The following is a 10,000-nucleotide window of genomic DNA, read 5'->3' as shown; positions in this document are numbered from 1 at the left end:
TTCCTTCCTTCCTTCCTTCCTTCCTCCTCCTTCCTTCCTTCCTTCCTCCTCCTTCTTCCCAAACCCCTAAGTCCGTAATTAAATCCCCCATAACTCCATTTTTTTTCTGACAAAGTTGAAATTAATGTAACCGACTCTTCTCCACCCCCGCGTCCACACACACACACACACACACACACACACACACACACACACACACACACACACACACACACATGTTTTCAAGGCGAATTTACGTGTGATGTAACTTTACGAAACAAACACAAATATATAAAGAGAAGATTAGGATATCAATCAAGTGAATATATGTACCCAATGCTGTGTGTGTGTGTGTGTGTGTGTGTGTGTGTGTGTGTGTGTGTGTGTGTGTGTGTGTGTGTGTGTGTGTGTGTGTGTTTGACAGGTAGGTTTCTAACGAATATTATTTATATAAGTGATATATTATTGAATTTTACCACAAATAAAGCCTGAGGAGACATCAATCCACGAGAGAGAGAGAGAGAGAGAGAGAGAGAGAGAGAGAGAGAGAGAGAGAGAGAGAGAGAGAGAGAGAGAGAGAGAGAGAGAGAGAGAGAGAGAGAGAGAGAGAGAGAGAGAGAGAGAGAGAGAGATCCGTATTAAGGCGAAAACCACAATTATCTCACCAAATCAAATCGGTGTCTCCAATTAAAGAAACTCGAGGAAAAAAGGTACCCGCGATAGTCAATAGGCGGACGGCACTGGGCGAGGCGCGGCTCCAATCAGGGCGCGAGGGAGGCCACACTAACCAGGTCACGTAGAGTCGCCTTCCCTTCCACTACTTGATTTCTTATGTCACCATTCATTGCACTGTTTTTTCATGCCGCCCTCCCGACCCTGACCGTCGCTACAGATTACATTACTACAACATTAATAACAGTAACAATAAATACTGCTACTGCTGCGACTACTACTACTACTACTACTACTACTACTACTACTACTACTACTAATAATAATAATAATAGTAATGATAATAATAATAATGCAATAATGTTTTCCTGCTGTCATTGTTGCTGATGCTGCTACTACTACTACTACTACTACTACTACTACTACTACTACTACTGTTACTACTACTACAATTACTACTACTACAACCACTATTACTACAACTACAACAACAACTACTACTACCACCACTAATACAACAGCAAAAACAGTATCAAAACTACCACCACCACTACCACCACAACCACCACCACCACCACCACAATGACCACTACTAATCCAATTCCTCTACGGTCACCCACAACCACCATCACTACTCACAGATCACCTGCGTTTTACTTTCCCTTTTTTCATGTTATGGAGTGATGACATGAATGAACAAACATCTAGCAGTGATAATGTATTTCCGTTCCCATCGTAGACTCGCGCCCAAGTTTTTCGGAGCATAAAGCTGGTGATAATATGGAATAAATCCTTTTTTGCTCAGCTTTCAGCCTGTCACGGGGAGATAAGGCGAGAGGAGCGGATAAGAATAGAGAGAGAGAGAGAGAGAGAGAGAGAGAGAGAGAGAGAGAGAGAGAGAGAGAGAGAGAGAGAGAGAGAGATTAAGCTTCCCTTTTTTGTAATGAATAATGTGACAGATTTTAGTCAGTATGGAGTTTGCAGTTTATTTGGTTGCCTCTCTCTCTCTCTCTCTCTCTCTCTCTCTCTCTGACTTCCTTCGTTTCCTATCCTTTTTCTTTTCCAAGTCCGTTTTCTTCCTGCATCTTACCTCGTTTTTTCCTCCTTTACCGCCTCTTCCCTTGCTCAATTCCCTCACTACAACTTCCTCTCGTCACTATCTCCTTACATTCCTTCTCTTTCTCCATCCAGATTTCCTCTGGCTTTAAACTCTCTCTCTCTCTCTCTCTCTCTCTCGTACTAACACCACCACCATCACTATACACACACAAATAATGGTAGAAAACAAACATAAATTTTAACCTCTCGCCTTTCCCCTTCCCTCCCCCTGATGGCGGACAAACAGCCAATAGGAATCGTCGTTTTTCTCCAGCACATCACTAACTGGCCAATCAGAGTACGGCAAAGCGTCAACAGGGGCCAATCAAGTGTCGCCGCTGGGAAACTGATTTAACGGCGAGTTGGAAAGGTAGATGTGGTAAAACGTATGCTTAATATCAAAGAAATGAATAAAAAATGAGGGATATAATTGTCTCCCCCCCCCCTCTCTCTCTCTCTCCCTCTCTCTCTCTCTCTCTCTCTCTGGCAGGGTATATGATATGATTTATTGGCACGCAAACTAATTAGCCCGGCGTATTTACACAGCACTAAACCCAACGTGTCACCCATTACTCAACAAATATATATTACTTGCATCTGAATGAATTAATCTAGACGCGTTTCCCACCGACAACATATCATCCTTTTCACTCGCATTCACTTTCACTCGCATTCATTGTAAGGGGAATGAGGTGAGGGAAGGGAGGGAGGGGAGGTGAAGGAGGGGAGAGAAGGGAAGGAGGTGAGGGGAGGGAGAGAAAGGAGGGAGGTGATGGAGGTGAGGGAAGGGAGGGAGGCGAGTGGAGGGAGGGAAAGAGGGGGACAGTTTGAAGCTTCTCATATCAAGTATATTGCTTTCACTGTAGAAAGAGAGGAATATTTCTATCAAGTAAAGATTCTCTCAGACATTGGAACATTTTGCTGTCGTTGAGAGAGAGAGAGAGAGAGAGAGAGAGAGAGAGAGAGAGAGAGAGAGAGAGAGAGAGAGAGAGAGAGAGAGAGAGACGGTGGCACTTTTTCCAGCCCCAGCACGACAATCGAACACAGTAAAGGGTGGAAGACGGACGATCATGCCTACCTGTGACGCATCCATCCATCTACTGCCCAGGCTCCACTCTGCCCCTCCCTCTCCACTCCCCACTAGACCGCCCCGGACCCGCCACATCCATCATAGCCCTCAAAAGGTGTCACGAAGGTCCATTTACTCCATCCATTGAAGTTAAGGTCCTTTTGTCGCATCAATCTACGATATATCATTGTACTGCTCCGCTCAAGTGAATAATATTGGTCAAACTGTCGAAATATTTGTGTTGGTGTGAGGCTGAAAAAGTTCTATGATAAATTTGCTCCATCTCTTGAAGTTAAGGTCCTTTTGTCACATCAATCTCCGCTGTAAAGGAGTATTGCTCCATTCGGGTGGGCAGTATTGGTCCAACTGTCGACATTCTTGTGTTACGAGTATAAGACTGAGAAAATTCTGGAGTTTGGTTTTTATGATACATTTAGTCTTTCCATTAAAGTTAGGCTTCTTCTATCGAGTCAATCTTCGCTGTATAGGTGCACTGCTCCATTCAGGTAAAAAAAATCCTTCTCCTGTAGGTGTAAAGTTGCTGTGAGGTTGAGAAGGTTCCGGTTTAGCTATACAGTGTCATATCAGGTTAGGGTTGTCCTGTCTCGCCTCGGGATGAGTGACAGCAATGAAAGACGGACTCAGGGGGCGGACGTCTCCTTTGCTTACTTTGTGGCAACGTAAACACTCACTCCGGGAACAATAACTGGCGACGGCTACACAAAATAATCGAAAACTTTTGACGAGTGAGGAAAATAACAGTGAGGAAGTGGTAAAAAGGTAAGCACACACTTCACGAACATGAAATGGTAGTGCGCAAAGAAAAGAGCCAAGAAATGAAGAGGAATGAAGAAAGTCAACACGGAGGAGTGACGGGGGAAGAAAACATCGGTGAGGAAGGAATAAAAAAAGAGCAAACAGACACTCCAGAAGAAAAAAATGATATTGGTAAGGAAAATAATTGTGAACTGGAAACGAGAGAAGAGAGAAGAGAGAGAGAGAGAGAGAGAGAGAGAGAGAGAGAGAGAGAGAGAGAGAGAGAGAGAGAGAGAGAGAGAGAGAGAAATCAGGAAGTCATAAAACAGTCAATATAAAAGAGAATCTCCAGTGGAAGGAAACACAGTAACATGATTCAGACGTCCATTACACGAGTAGACTCTTCCACTGTCCTATATTTCTTCCTTGTTTCAAAGTATTCCTCGTGACTTTTTTATATATATATTTTTGGCTGTTGCTGATACATTTTTCACTGTCAACGTGGCAGTTATATATCACAGAATCGTCCCTCAGTGCTTCCCTCCTCCTCCTCTTCCCCACTATCCACCTCCTCCTCCTTCCTACTCCATACTCCGAACACCCTACTCCATCCTTCCTCCTTCCTCCTCCTCCTCGTCCCTCTCCTCCTCCTCCTCCTTTTGTCCTTCACCTGTTCACCTTTATTCAATTGCGTGATATTTCTCTCTCTTTTACACATTTTTTTTCTTTTCCTGAAGCAAAATCCCGCTCGTGTCACTTTCTTTGCCTACTGTGTCGCATATCCATTGTCTTCAAACCATTGCGAAAAATACGACTAATTTTATGGATATTAATCATTACAATAGCGCCTTATATAGCCAATGGATGGATGAATGTGTGTGTGTGTGTGTGTGTGTGTGTGTGTGTGTGTGTGTGTGTGTGTGTGTGTGTGTGTGTGTGTGTGTGTGTGTGTGTGTGTGTGTGTGTGTGTGTGTGTATAGGCCCTTTCGTCCCTCAGCCTAAGCAAACAAGGAAACTCAACATGCCTTAAAGGATGAAGTATAGGAACCAAACAGCCCCAAACTCTAACTAACCAACTCCCAGCCTTACTAACCCACGCCAAACAGTAACCCAAGAACTCCCAACTCAAGTTTCTAGTTAGTTTGGAGAGTACTTCTTTGGTGGCCGGCCGCGGTGTCTCAATAGTTCGTTGATGTAACACTTTCAACGCTGTGAATGGAAAGTAACGTGTTGCAGGTTCGAGTAAACTGTGGAGCTCTCTACCTGACTGTGTGTTTCCTATTGCCTGTAGATTAAAGTCCATCAACGGGGAGCAAACTTTGGAACTCTCTACCTGACTGTGTGTTTCTATTGCCTGTAGATTAAAGTCCTTCAATGGGGAGGTTTTAAAACACACTTCCTTATAATTCTGCATATTCAAATGAAGATCAGGACAAGCGTTAATGTATACATCTTTATTGGCTACTGTTCGGCACCACTTCTACCATCTTCAGGCTACAGTATATGAAGGACGGAAAGAAAAAATAACAATCAATAGAAAATTTTAGTCATGTAAATTAAAAAAAAAAACTTTCGCAAAAGATTACGGACTAAATACAAAAGAGACAATACGAATTTAATGTTAACGCGAGGAAAATTCTAAACATTTTGGAACTTGTACCTTCAGTGGGCATTTTAGCTACTTTTCGTCGTATTTTAGTTGCCGGAACCTTCTTACATACAAAACAATTATCAATCAGCCAATCACAAGACATAACTGACAGCGAGCTAAAAAAATAATGTATTTTTTGTTTTAAGAAAGAGGAAGAAAACTGGCCAAGGGCAACATGAAAATAAAAAAAAAAATACCCACTTAGTTGTCAGTCCCCTTGCAGGTCCGAGAGTTAGCCCTCTCAAAATGTTTTAAAACCTTCCTTTTACATGGTCAAGTCACAGGAAGTTAGAAATACAAAAGCAGGTAAGGAGTTCCAGAGTTTGGTAGAGTTTGCAATCAACCTGGCGTCTGTTACCTCAGTTTGTCTCTGTACAGTGTTCAAGGCTACTCAGTGAACAGCGTGTCCTTGGCAGTCAAAGAGTCAACACTGTCCACACCACGCCAGCGCCTCTGTGAGTAACCCGAGCATGTGTGGCGAGTCTTGTGTGTAAGTCAAGGCGGTGCGAGGTAAATAAAGATGCATAAGTTAAAAGCTCAAGTGAATAACGAGCGAAAGTAAAGTCTTGTGTTGTGTTTATGCATCCTCCGGCAAGAAATCATTAAATACAACGAGTGTATGCAAATGTGCGAGGCCATTACATTACACTTACCTAGAATATACCACTGGGCAATACTATAATTTCTGTAGAGTTAATGTACATTTTTAATTAAGAGATGGGAGAGAAGCCTGGGAATTCACACACACACACACACACACACACACACACACACACACACACACACACACACACACACACACACACACACACACACACACACACACACACACACACACACACACACACACACACACACACACACACACACACACACACACACACACACACACACACATGGCTCGGTAGCTCAGTGGTTAGAGCGCTGGCTTCACAAGCCAGAGGACCGGGGTTTGATTCCCCGGCCGGGTGGAGATATTTGGGTGTGTCTCCTCACGTGTAGCCCTGTTCACCTAGCAGTGAGTAGGTACGGGATGTAAATCGAGGAGTTGTGACCTTGTTGTCCCGGTGTGTGGTGTGTGCCTGGTCTCAGGCCTATCCGAAGATCGGAAATAATGAGCTCTGAGCTCGCTCCGTAGGGTAACGTCTGGCTGTCTCGTCAGAGACTGCAGCAGATATAACAGTGAATTACACACACACACACACACACACACACACACACACACACACACACACACACACACACACACACAGGAGGTGGCAGCTTGACGAAAGAGTGACATCGTTTCTGTATTGGACGTGTCAAAGTTCGATGCAGAGGAGAGAAATGAAAAAAGGCAGTTCTTTCTAAATCCTGACAGGAGAGAGAGAGAGAGAGAGAGAGAGAGAGAGAGAGAGAGAGAGAGAGAGAGAGAGAGAGAGAGAGAACACAAACGCACGACTGAACTTGATTTTCTCTCTCTCTCTCTCTCTCTCTCTCTCTCTCTCTCTCTCTCTCTCTCTTAAAGATCCCACAAAGATCTTAAAGAGACAAACGGCTTTAAAAATGAGTAATGATGATGGTGAGTATAAAGATGATGATGATGATGATGAAGACGAGGAGGAGGGAGGAGGAGAAGGAGAGAGGAGGTATATATAAAGAAAAAGAAGGACGATGAAGATAATGACGTTGATTAGGAGGAGGAGGAGGAGGAGGAGGAGGAGGAGGAGGAGGAGGAGGAGGAGGAGGAGGAGGAAGAAGAAAAATTGGTATAAATCACACTAGTTTCTCCAGCTTGTGTAATAATTCACTTGTGCACATGACCATAATTACGATACACACACACACACACACACACACACACACACACACACACACACACACACACACACAGGCACAGACAGTCACGTCTTGCCACAAATAGCCATACTGAGCAACACTGACAAAAACAAGGACATAAAGTATCCTTGTTTTGCGGCGCACGTCCATAACACGTCCAGTCACGTCTACTGCACGTCAGGACTAGTGGCGGAGAGAACAACGCGTCCACCACCCCCCCCAACACACACAGGGAGAGAAAAAGTAGACAGAGGAAAGGAAAAGTAGGGAAATGAAAGTAGATAAGGAAGAGTAGATGAAAAATAGTAGATAGAAAGCATAAAAATAGAAGAAGGATAGAAAAGTAGGGGAAAAAAAAGAGTACACACGAAAGAGAAGATAAAAAAAAGTAGATAATATGGAACAGTAGAGAAAAAAAAGTAGAAAAATGAACAGTAGATGAAATGAAGAGAGAAAAAGGCAGACAGAAAAAGGGAAAAGTAGAAAAAAGAAGAGAGAGGAAGAGTAAACAAGGAAGAGTAGATAAAAAAAATAGATTAAAAGGAACGGTGGACAAGAGTAGAAAAATGAAGAATAGAGAAAATGAAGAAAGACAACAAAACAAGAGTAGAGAAAGAGGAGGAGTAGAACAAGACGAACAGTAGAGAGAAAACTGAAAAAAAATATAGACAAAAAGGAAAACAAAAAAGAAACAGTAGACAAAGAAAGGGGAAAAAAAAACTTAATATTTCCCCTTGGTTTGGTTTTAATGTGGATGCAAACACGGGAATTAAGAAGAAAATGTAAATAAACGATAGAAAAATGAAGAATTAGAAGGAAATAACTCATGCAACTTTACTCTCTCTCTCTCTCTCTCTCTCTCTCTCTCTCTCTCTCTCTCTCTCTCTCTCTCTCCACCAGCGGCCAACTTTCCATTCTTTGTCTCGCTTCACAATCGTCCAATCAAAGAGAGAGAGAGAGAGAGAGAGAGAGAGAGAGAGAGAGAGAGAGAGAGAGAGAGAGAGAGAGAGAGAGAGTTTTTTCTTCCTCTTAATCTTTCATTTTCCTGCTTTTATTATTTTTTTGTCGCTATTTGCATTTTCTTTCCCACTTTCATTCATTTCACGGTCACTTTCCCATCTTAATTTGGGTTTATTTTCTTATTTCCTTCTTTCATTCCTTATCTTTGTCCTTTTCCTTATCATTCCTCACTTATCGTTTTCTCTTAATCTTTATCAGTGACTTTTTCCCTCCTTTATCTCATTTTCTTCTATTTTTTTCCTCCTTCCTTTCCTTTCTCGTCTTTATCTTCCTTTTAAACCTCTTACTTATCTTCATTTTTCTCCTTATTCTTTCTTTTTTCATCATTTCTTTCCAGTGACTCTTTCCATCTTCCTCAAATTTTCTTTCATTTTTCCTTCCTTCCTTTCCTTTCTCGTCTTTATCTTCCTTTTAAACCTCTTACTTATCTTCATTTTTCTCCTTATTCATTCTTTCTCATCATTTCTTACCCCTATTCACTTTCTCTTCACTTCTTCCCTGTTATCACTTCTCATGTCTATTCTTTGCACTGTGATTTATCTTCCTCTTGTCCCTCCCCCTTCTTTTCTCTAACAATGAGGGGAATTCAAGCAAGTAAGAGGAAGAGAAACGACGCTTGTTAAGTCCAGATAAGAGAAGCCATTGCTCTCTATCCTTATCTTTTATAATCTGCAGGGAGGAGAGCAAACAAATAGAGGAACAACAGGAAACAGGGAGTGAGGAAGGGAGAGGAGGGAAAAAAAAAAAAAAACAGAACGGAAGGAGAGAGGAAGGAAGGATGGGGGAGTGAATGATTGAATAAAAAGGAAGGAGGAAGGAGGCATGGTGGAAAAAAGGAAGGGAGGGAAAGAGGGAATAAATAGATATAAATAAAAGATAGATTAAATTGAGGTGTTTTGAAAGATAATAGGAAGGAAAGAGGATACAAGACATAAATATTACGTACAGAATAGAAGTGAGGAAATAAAGAAAGGAGAGAGATGGAAGAGAAGGGAATAAACACACAAGAGACATGGATGAAGAGAAAAATATTTGAATAGAAAGGGAAAGATTATTAAACACAAATAAATAAGGATTAAAAATGAAGCTTATGCAATTCTCATCATCTTCCAATCTTGCCTATCCTATAATCTCTCTCTCTCTCTCTCTCTCTCTCTCTCTCTCTCTCTCTCTCTCCTCTCCTTCTCCTCTCCTCTCCTTCTCCTTCTCCTTCTCTCCTTCTCTTCTCCTCTTCTCCTCCTTCTCCTTCTCCTTCTCCCTCTCCCTCTCACTCTCCCTCTCCTTCTCCGGCTCCCTCTCCCGTCTCCTTCTTCTCCCACTCTCCCACTCTCTCTCTCTCCCTCTCCCTCTCCTTCTCCCTCACACTCCCTCTCTACCCACCCACACACCCAAACACTCCTTTAAGCAACAGTAACATAACACATATTTCAAAAACACATATTACACCACCAAAATTTACATAGAAAAAACAGCAAAGGCAGCGTATCCCTCCTGCGCACGGATCTCCTTACAACTGAAAGCCAGTGAATCCAGAACCAACCCCAGCATCACGGAGGGTGGGGGGGGGGGGAACAAATACGCTACTTTTATTTACGCTACTGATTCTTCTTTCCGCTACTTTCTCTTGTGCTAAATGTGAGCAAACAATATATTCAAGTTGTTATTGATTCTTTTCCTCGTTGTAGTTTATAATTGAGGAGGAGGAGGAGGAGGAGGTTTTGGGGGGAAGGAGGATGGGGAGAGAGGAGAAGGGGAGGAGGAGGAGGAGGAGGAGGAGGAGGAGGAGGAGGAGGAGGAGGAGGAGGAGGAGGAGGAGGAGGAGGAGGAGGAGGAGGAGGAGGAGGAGGAGGAGGAGAGGAGAGAGAGAAGAGAAGAGAGTGAGGAAGGAGAGAGAGAGAGAGAGAGAGAGAGAGAGAGAGAGAGAGAGAGAGAGAGAG

At 42.8% G+C, this 10,000-nt stretch overlaps 1 protein-coding gene across 3 annotated transcripts in view; it reads right to left on the bottom strand.

Annotated features, from left to right (window-relative positions):
- The window catches only part of LOC123511816 (calcium-binding mitochondrial carrier protein Aralar1-like), a 146,217-nt gene that overhangs the window by 23,957 nt on the left and 112,260 nt on the right, over positions 1–10,000 (bottom strand). The window lies entirely within an intron of this gene.

The sequence above is a fragment of the Portunus trituberculatus genome, chromosome 32, assembly GCF_017591435.1.
Source record: "Portunus trituberculatus isolate SZX2019 chromosome 32, ASM1759143v1, whole genome shotgun sequence".
NCBI classification, from domain to species: domain Eukaryota; kingdom Metazoa; phylum Arthropoda; class Malacostraca; order Decapoda; family Portunidae; genus Portunus; species Portunus trituberculatus.
This window is presented reverse-complemented; position numbering and strand designations above follow the sequence as displayed.